Here is a 20169-nt window from a genome sequence, read left to right as displayed (position 1 = left end):
GGTTGTACCTCCCCCAACCTCATGTGTGAACGATCACTAATAGTGGAGCTGGTCACAATGTCTTTGACCACCACACCAGCCACAGCATCACCAGACCCATGTTACTAGAATCAGTGTTCCTGATTACCATTCCACAGACCAGTGCAGCAAGTAACAGTTTTTCTGATAATGGCCACACCAGTCCTAGTGTCACCAAACCAGTGTAAGCCAGCAACGGTGTCCCTGATTGTCACAAGACCAGTGTAAGTCAGGACAGTGTTCCTCCTTGCTACCTCACTAATCCCCAGACAAGTGTAAACCAGAAACAGTGTTCCTGATTGCTGCTACACAAGTCCCAATGTCACCAGACCAGTGCAGCAAGCAACAGTGTTTTTGATACCATAGTTTGTAGAGTATTACTTTCACACTGGTATAAATAATCCACATCTGTGTATATTGTTCAGTCTAAGGAATGTAGCAGAATACACTTTGACCCTATATTTGTGATGAAAGATTTGCAAAACTGTATAACAAAAACTAAGAAAAACATTTTTTTTCCAACATTTTCCTTTTTTTTGTTTATATAGCAGAGAAAAACACTGGTGGTTAAAGAGCACCAAAAAGAAAGCTCTGTGTCAAAAAAGGATATAAAATTAATTTTGGTACAATGTTGCATGGCTGAATAACTGTCATACTGCTGTCCCACTGTACTGTGCAATAGGAATTAAGGTTATACTTCCTTGTAATTTAGCTATGCTAAGGTCTTTGCTGTACAGCTTTCTCATCCTCATTCATCCTCTATTTACTATTCTATGCACCAAGCAGCTAGTCCATCTATTGATGGGTTTTCCACTGAGGTTAATAGAATCCAAGCCTCGCATGCATGGGCAGCATTATGCAGAGCTGGAAAGAGTTCCATAGAGAGGCTGTGCAGGATCTAGAATGCATATCTTAGAGGAGCTTTATTATAGAAGTTTGCACATATTAATCCTGCACTGCACAGGAGGAAGAAATGGGGAGAGCACTTACCCTTTAGGGCTTGGTCACAACAGCGGCATTGTACTGGATTGGGCAGCGTTGCCCAATCCATTCCCAACCTACAAACAAGGCAATTTTCCTTTAGATCTCATTGCTTCAGTTCACACCACATTGATGCATTGGTGTGCACTGGATAAAAAAAGGACCTTTCTGCACACTGTAACATGCAGCCACGTGGAGAGTTAAATGAACTGTCTGTTAATAAAGTATAAAAGGAAAAAACTAAGCACCACGTCATGTAATACCAAGTCATAGGAGTTGATTTACTAAAGGTAAATAGTCTGTGCACTGATAATGCTCCCGCAAATACACTTCAAGAGCACTGCAAGTGCAGTTTGCTCTAGATCTGAAGAGAACATGCAAGGAAAATAAAAAACTGCATTTTTACTTGCACATGATTAGATGATACAAATCAGCAGAGCTTCCCCTCAGGTCTAGAGCAACTATACTTGCAGTGCACTTCTAGTGCACAGTATGTTCCCCTTTAGTAAATCAACCTCATAGTCTCACTGATTTGATTCTCTTATTCTGATGAAACATAAGTATGAATAGTTGCTGTTGGTCACCACAATTTGGAGAAACCACACTAAGAAATGACTAAAAATTCGGTACTGGGATAGAAAACTCACAGCACTGTGGAGAGAATTTACTAGAGCAGTCAGAATCTGGAGCAGCTGGTAACATGGTAACCAATAAGCTTCTAGCTTTCATTTTCAAAGCTTACTAAAACAAGCTGAAGATAGGAGCTGGTTGGTTACCATGCATAGAACTCAAATAAATCAATCTAATAATAAAATGTGGCTCCAAGTTCTACTGCATTGTCATATTTTATGGTATACATAAAAAACACAAAAAAAAACATAAAAAACCCCCCCACAAAATCCCAACAAGGGAGCCACCGATGCAAATACCTGAAACAATCACGAAGAAAAATCTGAATAAAAAACATTGGCTAAGGCTCAACCTCTAGTGCAATATAACTTGTCCAACACCCTTAATATCTATCCATGAGACCTGGGATACAGCTCGGTACAATATACCGTATAAACGTCATATATATCTGAATACCAAAACGCAAACTATAAATCACCACAATGCCATATTTAAAAGCATAATTGGCCAATTATAAGAAAAAACAGCAGGTGCAGGGAAAAATCATTCCCCCAAAAAGAAAAGAAAATTCATAGGCAAAAAATGAACTATAATCATATTCAGGTGGATAGTGTGAGATAGATCCCCCAACCAGGGATATACTGTAAGTCCACAAGGGTTGACATGCTTTGGATAAATGAACCAGGAGATCCCAAATTGTCAAACCAGGGCCAGGCCACTAATCATGTATATTCCAATGAAGACGACGTTAACTAAGTTGTCTTCCAGAAAAAAAAAGTCTAGTCCCAAGCTATAGCCTCACCCGCCTGAGAACTCAAAGGGAAAACTAGTGTATCTCAAATAACTGAAAACAACAGGAAGTCACAGACCGACCACCAAGTAGTTGTAAATAAGGACCAATCACGGTATTACCGATTGGAATGACTTTATTAAAATACAAAAATTAGCAAAAAATCTGCCAAAAGGCCATAAACCCTCCATACACCAAGTTAAAAAAGGATTGACAACCGTGTCACCCTAAAAAACACACAAGGACCCAGACATCAAGCTCATGCATAACACCATACACACACAGAGCAATGCTGAAGATAACTAGGTTATGCTATAAACAGCCATACAGGTGGATCACTGCCATCCTGCCCTTAGAGGGCTAGGGAAGCACATCAGACACTGATTTTATTGTCAACAGGTTCCGATGAATCCACCTGAAAAGCAGTGTACAGCAGGGGGTTGACGAACCACTTGCTGAACTGCCTCTCTATAGCGAGATAAATTCTATTACTATCAGTCTTTGTAACCCTCTGTAGGAGCAGAGGGAGTAGCGAAGGTCACTCTCATATGATGTTGAACTGAGGCTGGAGCTGCCAAAAAGCGTTTTGCATGGCCAAGAAGTGATTAAACATTATCTTGCATTAGAGGAAAGGCACAGTTCATCCTGCTTGGCCTGCAATATTGGATCACTGTCCTATTAGTATCGAGGCACATCCGGATTTAAGAATTTGATCATACGTGGTACTGTTTGGGAGCAATTGATGATGAATGTCCATATACTGAAGCCAACAGTCCCGAGATATAATCACAGACAGCCAAGTACATTAGCATCATACAATTATGCAGAGAGAGAGAGAAAGGGGATGAAGTAGCAACAAGCTGGGTAGCTACAGTAATGTTCAAGCAGCAATGAAGCATGGCGGAGCACAGCAAATACAGCTTCACAGCAGACCAAACATTCAGTCTTGCATTAGTGGCTTCAAAGCACCACTGACAATCAGCATGGTAAGTAACTTAAAGGTTTGCCTGAGGGCTCTCATTGCTCCAACTCCCAGCTTTATGCCCTTATCTTTTAATTTGTTCCTCCCGACTGCGGTGTTGAGTCCCTGTCCTCCCAGACTCAACTAGCAGTGAACCACTGGGCTTGTATCAAGCCAAGTCTTAGTCAAAGCCTATTCAACATGCTATGCGAGTACATTGGGGCAGCACGTGGATTGGCCCCCAGCATGGGCAGACGCTGGACCCGTCAGACGCTGCATACGTCAATGTGACTATAGCATGATTCCTCACATGTGTAAGATGCAGTATAGCACATACAGTTAGGTCCATATATATTTGGAAACTAGCACAATTTTCATACTTTTGGCTCTGTATGCCACCAGATTAAAATTAAAACAAAACAATCCAAATTCATTTGAAGTGTAGCCTTTCAGCTTTAATTCAAGGAGTTGAACATAAATATCAAGTACAAATTTTAGGAAATGTAACCATTTTTATAAACAGTCCCCACAGAATTAGCCATTGCAGAATATTCCACTTTTCCTTCAAAAGCTCCTGGGTTGCTTTTGCAGTGTGTTTTGGATTATTGTCCATCTGTACTGTAAAGCGCCGTCCAATCAACTTTGCAGCATTTGGCTGAATCTAGGCTGACATTATACAGTGAGGGGGAAAAAGTATTTGATCCTCTGCTGATTTTGTACATTTGCCCACTGACAAAGAAATTATCAGTCTATAATTTTATTGATAGTTTTATTTTAACAGTAAGAGACAGAACAACCAAAATATCCAGAAAAATGCATTTAAAAAACTTATAAACGAATTTCCATTTTAATGAGTGAAATAAGTATTTGATCCCCTATCAATCAGCAATTTCTGGCTCCCAGGTATCTTCTATACAGGTATCGAGTGGAGATTGGGAGCACTCGCCTAAAGAGAGTGCTCCTAATCTCAGCTTATTACCTGTATAAAAGACACCTGTCCACAGAAGCAATCAATCAGATTCCAATCTCTCCACCATGGCCAAGACCAAAGATCTGTCCAAGCAGGTCAGGGACAAGATTCGTCATCAGGTAAGGAAAGTGACGACAGCGATGATTCTGATGTCTCTTTCTGGCACATAGCTCCATTGGAAATTCAGAAGAATCATTTGATATACTTCCCAAATTCCACAAAATATGTGCCAGAGAGAGCCATCAGAATCGTCGCGGTCGTCACTTTCCGTACCCGATGGCGAATTTTCTCACGAATCGCTATCGCTCAGTTCTTCAAGTAACTCTGTTTCGCTGTCACGGTTTTCCAGTTCATCTAAAAGTGCTTTTGCGCAAAAATAACGCTTTTTGGACGCCACGGTCGTTCAAAAATTTCCAGGCACAAAGCTCTGGAAAAGCACATGCAGGGCCCTGGAAAAGTCACCAGGTGCAATCCTGTGGTGAAATGGCATGATACAGTGTAATCCGTTAAGATCATAGCTTTGCATCATGTCATTTGTGTATTTACACTTTTGAATTTGCCGGCGGTTCCACCCCCCTGCATCGCAGTGCTCGCAGGGAGGGAAGGGAACCGGAAGGCAAGTGGCGGCAATCGGCCGTGCACAGAGCGGGGAGAGAGTGTGAGGACGCCGGGGAGGACGCCGGGGGATCACAGGGAAGGTGAGCAACATTCTGGGGTAATCCCGAGTGTGGCTCAGGGTTACCGCTTTTGGTACTGAAAGTTAACCCTGAGCCACACTCGGGAATACCGCCAGGGAAGTTAAGGTCCTGGAGTGGCGTAGCAAGTCTCCAGACCCTAATCCCATAGAAAATGTGGAGGGATTTGAAGGTTCGAGTTACCAAATGTCAGCCTCAAAACCTTAATGCCTTGGAGAAGATCTGCAAAGAGGAGTGGGACAAATTCCCTCCTGAGAGGTTTGCAAACCTGGTGGCCAACTACAAGAAATATCTGAGCTCTGATTGCCAACAAGAGTTTTGCCACCAAGTACTAAGTCGTGTTTTGCGAAGGGGTCAAATACTTATTTCAGGGGCGTGGCTAAGCAGCAGATGTAGTTGGATGTGTGCATCGGTCTCTCCGCTGAAGATCCTGCAGATGATCCTTAGGGTGACTACCTAAAGTGCCTGTTTTATCCACACTACAATCCGGAGGTCCCGTTATAGTGTGCTATGCACTTACAGAGGCTCTCCTGGCCATATACCATGGCCAAAAGGTGGAAAGACACCCACTCCTCTTGCGATATGCTGGGACAAGATGGCGCCCTGCCCCAACGCTCCATGAAGGAAAAGTACAAGGAGGCCGCACAGAAGCTCTTTTTGTGGTCCTCGCTTAAGAAATCATTCGCTTCTTTCACCATTCCAGAAGATTCCTCGGTCGCTTAGTCCGAAGCGGATGACACAGTGCCATTAGAAGATCCGGTCGGACTACTGGCTGACTGGGACAAAGTGAGTGCACCGGCTGACATCTTTACTATGCCTGCCGCACTTATTGGTGAAGATCCGGAGCCTACCCTTCGTGATATAATGGCAGCAGTGACTACATGCAATTCTTCAATTACAGCTCTCACTAAAGAGATAAAGGGGGTAAAGGCAGAGGTCTCCTTTATTAGGTATGATATGCAAAAACAACGAGAGAGGATATCAGCTCTGGGGGGACATGTCGGCATGGGTGAAGATGATTTGGGGCCCCTAAAGAGAGATGTTAAACATACTGTGCTCCTTACTGCCCAGCAGGCCACATGCCTGAATGATTTGGAGAATAGAATGAGGGGCAACTATATACATGCCATTGGCATACCTGAGCAAGCTGAGGGGAAAAACCCCATAGCCTTTATTCAAAACTGGCTGCTGACCCTATTATGCAAAGATTGTTTTACACCCGTTTACCGTGGAATGGGCACAGAGTACCAATGCACCCCCTGCCTCCAGGTAATCCACCTTGTACCTTCTTGTTTAAACTTATAAACAATAAGGACAAAAACCAGAGGCAAGGGTGGTGCACTTGCCATTGATAACACTAAAGTCTCCTTGTTCCCAGAATATTCTGCTGAAGTGCAGAAACAAAGAGCGAAATTCACGGATGTTAAACGACGCCTCCAGAAACTCAATTTGCAATACACCATGCTATACCCCGCTAAACTTCGGGTAGTAGCCAAGGGGGAGATCCATTTCTTTGAAAAGCCTGCTACTGCAAATCAGTGGCTAGACAGGGAGGAGAGATCACTGTGTTCCAGTACACAGTCAAGACCTGCTGAGTACTTGATACTTATAGCCACTCCTAAACTACCAGTCATGTTGCCATCACCTCTCGGTCCATTATGAACAGGGGGAATACAGATGGCAAGCTAGATGAGTAGTCATCACTACAAAGTTCTAGCTGTTGTGAAGTTCACTGTTATGCCTTTGAACTTTCACTGTTCCCCCATGGAAGTCCTATGTGGACAGTTTGTGTCTATGTGGATCATGTTGGTCTCTTACGGGTTAGGTTCTTTTCTTTTCTTTCAATATTTTGGATTTTTTCTCACCTTGATGCCTATTGAGAATGCACTCTCTTAATATACTGAGCCTGCAGTCACTCCCTTTCTCAAGCACATGCCTTGTTCACAGGCCTCCTATTGGAAGGCACGAAAGATACTCTTTGTTCTCATTCAGTACAAGAGAAGAGGGGAACCCTGGGAGCATTCCCTCCGAAATCTGCAACATATTGTACTTTTCACCGGATATATGCCTGATACTATCCGTGTATTGTCTTGAAATATTTGTGGACTCAGCAACCCGGTGAAACGCATGGCTGTCCTGAGAAATGCTAAATGACTGAAAGCGGACATTATTTGTCTCCAGGAGACTCATTTGTCCTCATCTCCGCCTCCCTGTTTGTCAGCATGCTTATTTAGTCATCAGTATTACTCCACTTATTCTTCCTTCTCCTGAGGCGTGAGCTTTTTAGTTCAGCAAGGAACTCCATTTACATGTAACTAAGCAGTTATTGACCCTAAAGGTCATTATGTTTTTTTTTATTGTGTACTATTGCCGGATTGTCTTGCATAATTGTGGGTGTGTAAATTCCTCCTTCATTCTCAGCCGAGGTTCTTAAAATATTAGCGAGTTACATGGCCGGTCCCTGATCCTGATGGTGGGCGATTACAACAATTTGATGTACTCCAAATGGGATACATTACCATCTCCCACCCAAATCACCTCCATAGATGGAGGACCCACTCCTTTCTCTCGCCTAGTAAAGGAACTTGGACTGACTGATGTGTGGAGGTTGCGCCAAACAACTACTAAAAAGTTTTCTTGTTTTTCCGCTACTTATGAGGTTCTGTGTAGGATAGATTTAGGTTTGGGTAATAGTTTGCTCTTATTGCGAACCCAGACATATTTTTGATCATTCCCCTTTTTGGGTGGAACTTACCTTCCCCTCCACCCATATGGCAATTTAGTTGGAGTTTGAACCCATTCTGGATGTCCATATTCCCCAACCCAGACTCAACAAACGCTTTTTTCTTTCACAGAAACATTTTGAGGAAGGAGAAAATACAGGTCAAACGTTAGCGATGTTGGTAGCAGCAGGCCCCATCCTATATTTCCACTATACAAGACTCCCAGGGTACACTTAGGAGCTCTACTCTCAGGATATCCTTCATGGTTTTCGCACCTTCTAAATTAATCTCTATTCGACTAAGGTTCATCCTACTAAGACAGAAATTACTACTTTTCTAGATGGCTGTTCTCTGCTTTGCCTTTTGGCCTCAGATGCTCCTAATGCTCCAATAACAGAAGCGGAACTTCTTGCAGCATTAAAATTAGCTGCCAATGGGAAATCCCCTGAGGCAGAAGGCCTCCCAACTGAGGTCTATGGATAATCTGCAGAACAATTGGTACCTTTACTGTTGAAAGTATATAATGCTGCGCTTCAGTCAGAGACTATACCACAATCAATGAATGACGCAATTATCTTATTATTAAAACCTGGGAAGGATTCTTTACTAGCCGACCCATATAGGCCCATCTCCCTACTCACAACAGATGTCAAATTATTGGCTTAGATACTGGTGACCAGATTAGCAATGGTTATACATAAAATTAGTCACAGAGATCAGTCGGGATTTATCCCGTCACGTTCCACTGCACAAAATCTTAGACGCCTTTTCTTACCTGTAGACAACACACACACACACTCACAGTGCAGGTGCATTTATACGGAGACTTGATTACACACAGGTGGATTCTATTTATCATCATTAGTGATTTAGGTCAACATTGGATCATTCAGAGATCCTCACTGAACTTTTGGAGAGAGTTTGCTGCACTGAAAGTAAAGGGGCTTTATAATTTTGCACGCCCAATTTTTCAGTTTTTTATTTGTTAACTAAGTTTGAAATATCCAATAAATTTCGTTCCACTTCATAATTGTGTCCCACTTGTTGTTGATTCTTCACAAAAAAATAGTTTTATATCTTTATGCTTGAAGCCAGAAATGTGGCAAAAGGTCGCAAAGTTCAAGGGGGCCGAATACTTTCGCAAGGCACTGTACATACTTCAGCTCTGTGTATACAAAGGAGCATAGGGGAGCTCATGACCATAATGGGGATGGTATTGACACAGCCCCAAATGATCCACAATGGCTTAAAAGTGATATGGCGCAGAAATATTTAGACAGAATAAAGGTGGATAAAGGAAATAGTAGCGCTCGACAGAAATAAATCAATAACATATAAATCATATAAATAAATCGTGCATTTAAAGTCTCTGGTGTCCAAAGCAATTGGATAATGGTTGGCCAATATAGAAGACACAGACTTGATAGGGTGGTTTCTTAGCAAAGCCTTCACCTCCACACGATCACCCAGTGAAATAAATGTATGTGCCGCTTACCAGATTCACTGGACCCCTTAGTTACAGGGGGTCAAACACGCTGTGTGTTTCAAATGGAAATCTAATACATCTCGTTCCCATAGGTGTACATCATCACAGCCAAAAACGATGCCATATACAGGATGCCAACCCATAAACGGGGACAAAAGAATACTCTCATGGTGCAGTATCTCTTAACAATCAAGCATTTATTAAGATGAATTTCACTTACTAGACATTAGTAGATAAAAGCCTTCAGTTTAAAATCATTTGCTGAGGATGGGAGACGCCGCTCCACGCTGCGCTCCACGCTGCGCTCCTCAGACCCGGATGTGTATGGTCTCACGTTCCCGACGTTTTGTCAGTCACAGCTGACGTCATCAGGGGATCCCTGTATATGGCATCGTTTTTGGCTGTGATGATGTACACCTATAAGAACGAGATGTATTACATTTCCATTTGAAACACACAGCGTGTTTGACCCCCTGTAACTAAGGGGTCCAGTGAATCTGGTAAGCGGCACATACATTTATTTCACTGGGTGATCATGTGGAGGTGAAGGCTTTGCTAAGAAACCACCCTATCAAGTCTGTGTCTTCTATATTGGCCAACCATTATCCAATTGCTTTGGACACCAGAGACTTTAAATGCAGAGGCGTAACTAGAACCTTCAGGGCCCCGATGCAAGAAACCATGAAGGGCCCCCCAGACCCCTGGCCGGGGCCCTTCCCTTCAAGCCCGGGGCTCTTCCCACTAATCCTGGGGCTCTTTAATCTCATTGCATGGCCTTTTATTATGGTCCCGCATCAGGATCCTTTCACAAGTTCTGCAGTGGGCCCCCTTCCTGCAATCTTGGGGCCTCCCCACAGTGGTGAAATGCCAGGGCCCGGTCGCAAGTGTGACCTTTGAGATCCTAGAAGTTCACCCACTGGTTTGCTACCGGGCCCCCTGGAGCATGGGGCCCGGTAGCGATTGCAACCCCTGCAACCCCTGTAGTTACGCCCCTGTTTAAATGCACGATTTATTTATATGATTTATATGTTATTGATTTATTTCTGTCGAGCGCTACTATTTCCTTTATCCACCTTTATTCTGTCTAAATATTTCTGCGCCATATCACTTTTAAGCCATTGTGGATCATTTGGGGCTGTGTCAATACCATCCCCATTATGGTTATTGATTTATTTCTGTCGAGCGCTACTATTTCCTTTTTTGTTCATTATTTATCCCGTTTTCACGTTTGTGTAGCAGCTGACAGTGTGGGAGAAATCCCACTTTATCACTATATATTTATTTACTTATATACACCATTTGCGCAGTTTTGGTAATTTTACCCCCCTTTTTCACAAAGGTGGATAAAGCCCCAGGACCAGATGGCATCCACCCATGGATCCTAAAAGAATTGAGTTCTGTCGTTTCAAAGGCATTGTTTCTAATTTTTAGGGACTTGTTAAGGACTGCAACAGTACCACTGGATTGGCACAGGGCCAATGTAGTACCTATATTTAAAAAGGGATCAAAGCCTTTACCAAGCATCTATAGACCTATTAGTTTAACTTCTATAATCGGAAAGATACTGGAGAGTTTAATAAAAGACCACATAGATGAGTTTCTTGCTGGAACAAAATATTTTAAGCAACAGACAGCATGGATTCATGAAAAACAGAAGTTGTCAAACAAACCTGATTTCTTTTTATGAGAAGGTAAGTAAAATCTTGGACAGAGAGTAGTGTTTAATGATTCTTACCCCAAGTATGCCTGCCCGCTGAGACAAGCCAAGACCACATGACTAAGCCACATCAACATTCTATTCTTGCAGGCCTGTTTAGCTACTCACCCTTTCCTCACTTTACACAGTGATTCCACACTGGGTTCATTTAATTACCACAATCCACAATTGAGTGTAAAAATCTACTGTCGACCGCCACGGATATGGAGGCAGTGGATTTTTTTACTCCAAGCCGAACTAGAGAAGGGTTTTATCATAGGGCCTTTCATGACACCACCATTCCACAACTGGAGGGTTAACCTGGTTGGTCTAGTTAGAGGTAATTTCTCCAATAATTCTCCAATAAATTATGTTTTATTTAGGATTTGTCAGCACCTCATTCTTCTCACGTACCTAGTCTTAATTACTTGATCCCATCTGAGAAATTTTCACTCAAAAATACATCAGTTGATCAGGCTATCCAGTACATTATCAGTATGGGTAAGTACGCATGGCTGTCTAAACCTGACATTTCTGATGCCTTCAAGCTTCTCCCCATATTGCCTTCCCTCTGGCAGTGGCATGGTATCAAGTGGAGAGGTCTGTGTTTATTTTGCTACCAAACTTTATTTCAGGTCCAAAGGTAGCCCTTGGCTGTTTGATACCTTTGCGCAGGCACTAAGTTAGATTATCGAGCATGAAGCACACTGTCAGAGGGTTATTCACGATCTAGAAGATTACCTTCTTATTGAAAGTCCTCGAAAAGATCCTACTGATCTACAGAAGCTCATGTCCCTTTTTTTCTGCACTTCACAGTGGCAGCTAAGAAAGTTGAGAGCCCGGCTACTGCACTCACCTTTCTGGGGATTGCGTTAGACATCCACTGCATGCAGGATAGTCTGCCTGTGGACAAATTAGCCAGAATTAGAGACCATATCCAGGGCATTTATGATTTTCTAAGCCTGCACCAGGAAGGAACTGCAATCACTGCTGGGAATGCTAAACTTTGCTGTTGAGAATTATTCCCCAAGGTAGGTCCTTGCTGACATTAACCACAGCTCCTGGATCAAACTAGATCCCGTGGCCTTATCAGTGTTACACGTGGGACGAATTCCTTCACAGTTCGAACGGCATTGCAATGTTCATTCCTGCAGTGTCAGGGTCATCTCCCCGAGTTATTACCAATGCTGCAGCCACCAAAGGCTATGCAGCAATTTTTGGCACTCACTGGTTAGCAGGACTGTTGCCAGATGAAAGTCTGATAATTCCCAGGTTTGTACAAACTTCATCACTTTTTGAAATTTACCCTATAGTTTCCACAGCACAGGTGTGGGATCACCAATGGACAGGTAACACGGTAGTTTTCTCCACAATCAGGCCACCTCTGAAATCATTATCAAAGGTAGGTCCAGTTCATTACTTATGTCCTTCATATGCAGGTTCATTTAGCTGTCCCTCCAATACAAATACCATTTTCACTGCAAATTCATCAACGGTGTAGATAATACAGCCACGGATTCTTTATCACGATTTAATTATCCACTGTTTTTCCAGCAGGTTCTAGACCCAATCGCCACTCTGGCCCCACACTACTCACTGTTAATGGATTACTCAGTGGGTCTCTGCAGTTGCATTGATCGAAAAGAATAGTCGAGATTGAAAAGAATAGCCCCCCTGCCTCAGCCAGCAGGCCCCCTATTACTGGGTATAGATTACGCAATATGTCTGATATGCTTACCAGGTCCCCCTTCAGGCTACTACCTAGCCTGGTGCTCAAGGCAGCCATATATCTGGCATTCTATGGGTTCTTAAGACCGGGTGAATTTACTTGTACTGGTACTAAGTCCAGTATTCTCCTGATTAAACAGTTAATCAGATACCAGACCATTTCCGGTTGCATCTAGACGTCTGCAAGACTCAGCAGACTGAAGCCGGCACCGATATTACGTATTTTGAGACCCATACCGCTTGGTGCCCGGTAGCAGTCCTAGATAGGGTAGCCCTCTCCTACCATTCCCAAGTACACAGCCTACTACAACACAATTCATTAAACATTGCTGCATCCTCCTAGTGAACCTAGGCTTAGACTACAAGTTACACTCTGGCCTTTCCTTCAGAATAGGAGCTACTTTGGCAGCCACTCGCCAAGGGGTTCCCAATCACATCATTAAGAAGTTAGGTAGGTGCAATTCATCCTGCTACTCCAAGTATATCCTGCTCCTGGATCCTCATGTTGAGATGTCTCATGTATTTTCACACTTGGCTGACTAGTCTGTTATGCAAATTGTTCAATAAACCCCTTTCCTCTTTCATCCTACGGTCTTTATTTTTACCCCCTTTTAGACAAACTGTCCACGTGACCAAGGCACACCCCAGGTCACTATTCCTGCCTCCCTCCTTTACCTTTCCTGGACTATTTCTAAGAGACTCCATGTAAAAATAGGAAGACTGATCACAGGCTAGCCTGAATTTGTAGGAGTCTCGCTTTATAAATACCTGCACTCAACCCTCTCATCTAGTTGACGTTACCCCACCCACCCATCCCTTTAACTCTTTTTTTTTTTCTGATTATGAATTACTTCTCGAGCATGCCACCTTTCAGGCATACTGTCCATGTGACAAAGGCACACCCCAGGTCACTATTCCCCTCTCCCTCACTTACCTTTCCTGGACTATTTCTAAGAGACTTCAAGTACATACACACACATATATATATATATAGTGCCTTGCGAAAGTATTTGGCCCCCTTGAACTTTGCGACCTTTTGCCACATTTCAGGCTTCAAACATAAAGATATAAAACTGTAATTTTTTGTGAAGTATCAACAAGTGGGACACAATCATGAAGTGGAACGAAATTTATTGGATATTTCAAACTTTAACAAATAAAAAACAAACATTGGGCGTGCAAAATTATTCAGCCCCCTTAAAATACTTTGTAGCGCCACCTTTTGCTGCGATTACAGCTGTAAATCGCTTGGGGTATGCCTCTATCAGTTTTGCACATCGAGAGACTTAAATTTTTGCCCATTCCTCTTTGCAAAACAGCTCGAGCTTAGTGAGATTGGATGGAAAGCGTTTGTGAACAGCAGTTTTCAGTTCTTTCCACAGATTCTCGATTGGATTCAGGTCTGGACTTTGACTTGGCCATTTTAACACCTGTATATGTTTATTTGGGAACCATTCCATTGTAGATTTTGCTTTATGTTTTGGATCATTGTCTTGTTGGAAGACAAATCTCCGTCCCAGTCTCAGGTCTTTTGCAGACTCCATCAGGTTTTCTTCCAGAATGGTCCTGTATTTGGCTCCATCCATCTTCCCATCAATTTTAACCATCTTCCCTGTCCCTGCTGAAGAAAAGCAGGCCCAAACCATGATGCTGCCACCACCATGTTTGACAGTGGGATTAGTGTGTTCAGGGTGATGAGCTGTGTTGCTTTTACGCCAATTATAACGTTTTGCATTGTTGCCAAAAAGTTTGATTTTGGTTTCATCGGACCAGAGCACCTTCTTCCACATGTTTGGTGTGTCTCCCAGGTGGCTTATGGCAAACTTTAAACGACACTTTTTATGGATACATTTAAGAAATGGCTTTCTTCTTGCCACTCTTCCATAAAGGCCAGACTGATTGTTGTCCTATGGACAGAGTATCCCACCTCAGCTGTAGATCTCTGCAGTTCATCCAGAGTGATCATGGGTCTCTTGGCTGCATCTCTGATCAGTCTTCTCCTTGTATGAGCTGAAAGTTTAGAGGGATGGCCAGGTCTTCGTAGATTTGCAGTGGTCTGATACTCCTTCTGCGTTTATATGGTGTGGATTTTCAGCTGCAGAAATAGTTCCACGTCAGTAGTCATGTAAGAGATATGCTGAGATACCATTCCCAACCTCAATGACTCATCATGTGTGGAAGGTCTTATTTCAGCCAGTAAATACACACAATTAGCAAGCTGGTTCCTAGAGTGACTTTATGTATGTGGTAACACAATGATGAAGGTTGAGGGATAGGTTGAGTGGAGGTGGTAGGTGATAGACACTTGAAGGTGAGACAGTAGCAGATGGATGCAGGAAGGTTTAGCAATGTTGTATGATAGCAGATGATAGAATAGCAGGTGGACATACAAAAGAGATCAACCCAGTGCAGAAAAGTAGCAGTAGTCTCAAGAGCTAGCAATCTAGTTATGCAGATGTGATAAACAGTCTTTACTATGCAGAGCTAGATAGTGTAAGTTTAGTATAAGTTTATAGAGAATTCCCCTGCGGGGTACTTAGCACTATTAGCGATACAGCCGAAGGGTGGTTCAGGAGAGGCGGATGATCCAGTAGCGGGATACAGGGATCAGCGCAGCGAGGTTCCGTCAGCGAAGTAAGCTTGCAAGCATGGAAGCTTCAAGCAAGGTTAGCATCCAGGTAAGGGTGTTTGAACGAACACATGTGAGTGAGAACCGGCGCTTTAAATAGCCATCTAGTCCGGCGCTGGGTGATGACAGCTCCAGTCTTAAAGGTGTATGCGCACCTTTCCAAAAGTAAATGGTGGGGCGCATACACTTGTGGAAAGTGTAATTTAGGGTACTAAAGGTACCGGAACATTACAATTATCATCGCTTGCACAGTGCTCCTTGGGATGTTTAAAGCTTGGGAAATCTTTTTGTATCCAAATCAGGCTTTAAACTTCTCCAAAACAGTATCTCGGACCTGCCTGGTGTGTTCATTGTTCTTCATGATGCTCTCTGCGCTTTAAACGGACCTCTGAGACTATCACAGTGCAGGTGCATTTATACAGAGACTTGATTACACACAGGTGGATTCTATTTATCATCATTAGTCATTTAGGTCAACATTGGATCATTCAGAGATCCTCACTGAACTTCTGGAGAGAGTTTGCTGCACTGAAAGTAAAGGGGCTGAATAATTTTGCATGCCCAATTTTTTATTTGTTAACAAAGTTTGAAATATACAATAAATTTTGTTCCACTTCATGATGGTGTCCCACTTGTTGTTGATTCTTCACAAAAAATTACAGTTTTATATCTTTATGTTTGAAGCCTGAAATGTGGCAAAAGGTCGCAAAGTTCAAGGGGGCCAAATACTTTTGCAAGGCACTATATATATATATATATATATATATATATATATATATATATATATTTCTTACACACATACACACACCAACTCCCCGGCCACTTTATTAGGTAGACCTGTTCAATTGCTTGGTGACACAAATTGCTAATCAGCCAATCACATGGGAGCAATTGAATGCATTTAGTCATCTAGATGTGGTGAAGATAACTTGCTGAAGTTCAAACCTAGCTTTAGAATGGGGAAGAAAGGGGATTTAAGTGACTTTGAACATGGCATGGTTGTTGGTGTCAGACGGCCTGTTCTGAGTTTTCAAAAAACTGCTGAGCTACTGGGATTTTCACCCACAACCATATCAAAGGTTTACAGAGAAAAAAAGAAAATATCCAGTGAGCAGGAATTTGTGTGGACGAAAATGCCTATTTGATGTCAGAGAATGGGTAGACTGGTTTGAGATGATAGAAAGGCAACAATAACTCAAATAACCACTCATTACAACCAAGGTATGCAAAATAACTTCTCTGAACACACAACACTTCGAACCTTGAAGCAGATGGGCTACAGCAGCAGAAGACCATACCTGGGTGTCACTCCTGTCAGCTAAGAACAGGAAACAGTCTACAATTAACATAGGCTCACCAAAATTGGACAATAGAAAATTGGAAAAACGTTGCCTGGTCTGAGGAGTCTCGATTTCAGCTGTGACATTTAGATGGTAGGGTCAGAATTTGGCATAAACAACACGAAAGCATGGATCCATCCTGCCTTGTATCAATGGTTCAGGCTGGTGGTGTATTGGTGTGTGGGATATTTTCTTGGGCCCCTTAGTACCAATTGAGAATAGTTTAAGCACCACAGCCTACCTGAGTATTGTTGCTGACCATTGTCCATCTCTTTATAATTACAGTGTACCCATTTTCTGATGGCTCCTTCCAGCAGGATAATGCATTGTGTCACAAAGCTCAAATCATCACCAACTGGTTTCTTGAACAGGACCAGTGAGGTCACTGTACTCCAATGGCCTCCACAGTCCCCAGATCTCAATCCAATAGAGCACCTTTGGGATGTGGTGGAATGGGAGATTCACATAATGGATGTGCAGCCAACAAATCTGCAGCAGCTGTGTGATGCTATCATGTCAATATGGATCAAAATCTCTGATCTATGTAATGAGGAATTAAGGCAGTTCTAAAGGAAAAAGGGGTCCAATCTGGTACCAACAAGGTGTACCTAATAAAATGGCAAATGAGTGTATATACACACACACAAACATTTTGCCTTTAATTTCGATTTTAAACTGAATGGGGAGCTTTATAACATGAGGATTCACAGAAAATTTACAGCTGTATGCTGCAATATATTACATTTTCGTTTTTGGGTTTAGATATGCTTTAATTTAAAACTTTGAGGTGTACAATCTGTGCTAATTCTTTGTCTGGGCAAACTGTGCACCAATGGCTGTCATATATGAACATTTAACTTTTCACATTTTGACTTGAACCCCCAATTTTTTTTTAACATGTTCCTAAATGCTCAGCATATAAAATGTATAATGACACAATACAAACACTGCAGAAAATTAAGGTGGACTGCTGTGTCAATGTCAAGAAATAAACAGCCTGTGTTATGCTCTAAAGAATCACCAACATTTCTAATACAGGTGTGAAGTAGCACTGCACAATTATGTATTATTACAGAGTTAAAATAACCTTAGAGCAGCATGGATTTTATATACGCTGTTTTCATTAAAGCTGAACCTCTGCCAGACAACTTAACTAAATCTTTAGCCTCCACTACGGCCATAAAACACATCTCCAGTCACCTTATAGGACAATGAAATACATGCATACCCCACTTTTAAGTACACAATGGGACCAGAGCATGTATGTAAAACAAAAATGTACTTAATGTGAAGCAATATCTTTTTTCACTTCTCAATGCATGTACTGCATTCCAATAGTCATTTGCAGGCATAACTGATACAAATAATGCATAGATAACTAAAATAAACACAATATTAAAAGAAAAATTGTAAGCTTACCCGATCTGATTGTTGTCACAAGGCCAGAGAATCTGAAGGAATTTATTGTGGTAGGAAGGATACAGGTATCTTCTGTTTCACAAGTCAAGACTTCAAAATGGAGACGCTTTCTTGCTGGCGAATTGGGTGTACTACAAATAGCAATCAGAGTAGGAGCAGGACTTAATGGTGATGTCAGAGCTGGAAATGGCAGTTGATGATTTGGGATTAAAATGACTGTCAGTCAATGTTGATGATCTGCGTGCTGATGGACTTTTAGAAGTGGGTCTATGGAGGTTTGAAGTGTAGCTCTCTTTTCTCCTGTATATTTTTCTTTGTAACAGGCATAAGCCCCTAAAATGTTAGCATTGACTTTGGAACTTCTTTCAAAATCCCTATACTGCTTTTTAAACATGGCGCTATCAAGATGGCAGAAAGCTTCAAAGAGTAGTTGTAGTTAAGCCTTCAGGCTGTTTAATGATCTCAACCTCATCCTGCACATCATCTTCTCTCTCCTCCTCAAGTTCTAGAAGATTTTCATTACTGAGGGGCTCAGTGTGGGATACAAGCATTCCAGCAACATCTTCTGGCTTCACTTCCAGCTCTAACTGCCTTGCCATCTCTACAATATTTTCAGTAACATTAGATACATGTTCTTCAAAGCCTTCAGAATCATCAACTAACTGTGGGTATAATTTTTTCCAGGCCCTTTTCATTGTGGTTTCCTTTATGTCATTCCAAGCATCTCTTACAGTTTTACTGCAATCCAAGATGTTGTAGCTTTCCCAGAAGTTTGATAGGACTTCTTTACCATCTCCTTCTTCTTTGTCTATTGCTGCAACACACTTACTGAATGTTCTTTTCAAGTAGTTCAAATTGAAGGTGGCTATGGCACATTGACCTATTGTCTGCAGTAGTGAGGTCGTATTTGGTGGTAGGAATTGCACTCAAACGTTAGGGTTCAGTTCATCTAGTGTTTGAGGGTGTCCAGGGGCATTATTTACAAGCAGCAAAATGTGGAAAGGGACACGGTTGTCTTTGCAATAGGCTTTCACCTCTGGTACAAAGCAGGTGTTGAATCATTCTTCAAAAAGGGTTGCAGTTACCCATGCTTTTTTTTGTTAGCTCTCCAATGCACTGAAAGTCTAGTTTTAACGTAGTTCTTCAAAGCTCTCGGATTTTGCCATCAGTAAATTAGCAAAGGCTTTAGTTTTAAGGGACCAGAAGCATTGCCACCTAACAGAAGGGTTATTCTATCTTTAGCTGGCTTGTAGCCTGGCATTGATTTTTCCTGTCTTGCGATGAAGATTCTTGCAGGCATCTTCTTCCAAAATAGCCCAGTCTCATCCACATTTACAATTTGATCCATGGAGTAACCTCAATCTTGAAGGATTTTGGCAAAATCGCTTGGATAGCTTTTTGCAGCCTCAGTATCTGCAGCAGCTGCCTCTCGTTGTATTTTAATGTTATGTAGGTTAGACCTCTTCTTGAACCTATCAAACCATCCACGGCTTGCAAAAAATTCTGCATCCTTTGCTGCCTAACCTTCCTTAGACTTCAGGTCATTAAATAGGCTTACGGCTTTACTTTGTATAATTGCCTGGTTGACAGGAACATGGTGTGTAGTCTGATTTTCTATCCAAAGTGTTAAGAGTCTCTCCATGTCTGCAACAATGCTTTCCCTTTTTCGAATTGTTGTTGTGTTAATGGGTGTAGCACTGTTTATTTCTGCAAGAATCTTTTCTCTGTTTTTCATGGTGGTGTTAACTATAGTCCGAGTGAAGCCTAGCCTTCAGCCGATTTCAACTTAAGTTACAACTTTATCATACAATGTAATAATTTTAGCCTTCATTTCAAAGGTAATAGATTTACATGTTTTTTGTATCTGTCATTATTAATGTACAGTACACGATAGGTACCTGTAACAATCAAAAGAACAAATAGAAGTTCCTATAATATGTACACTTTAACTGTATTTCAAAATTATCCCTAAATAATTGGGCTTAAATTAACAGACCTGTACATTATTTACTATTTTAGAGGGTCAGGGGCTGTAGTGAGGGGGGTCAGGGATTGTAGTGGGGGGTGTCAGGGGCTGTAATGGGGGGTAAGGGCCTATAGTGA

At 42.0% G+C, this 20169-nt stretch overlaps 1 pseudogene across 1 annotated transcript; it reads right to left on the bottom strand.

The window, feature by feature from the left end:
• Nucleotides 1-9603: 9603 nt before the first annotated feature.
• Nucleotides 9604-18761, bottom strand: LOC309563299 (annotated as a pseudogene). The gene is made up of 2 exons: nucleotides 18067-18761; nucleotides 9604-9671 (listed from the first exon to the last, which is right to left on the bottom strand). The product of its transcript is annotated as an uncharacterized misc_RNA (transcript).
• Between the last annotated feature and the right edge of the window lie 1408 nt (nucleotides 18762-20169).

The sequence above is a fragment of the Pelophylax lessonae genome (assembly GCF_965119305.1).
Source record: "Pelophylax lessonae genome assembly, chromosome: 9".
In the NCBI taxonomy this organism is placed as follows: Eukaryota; Metazoa; Chordata; class Amphibia; order Anura; family Ranidae; genus Pelophylax; species Pelophylax lessonae.
Note: the sequence above shows the minus strand (reverse complement) of the source record. Positions and strands in the feature narration are given on the sequence as shown.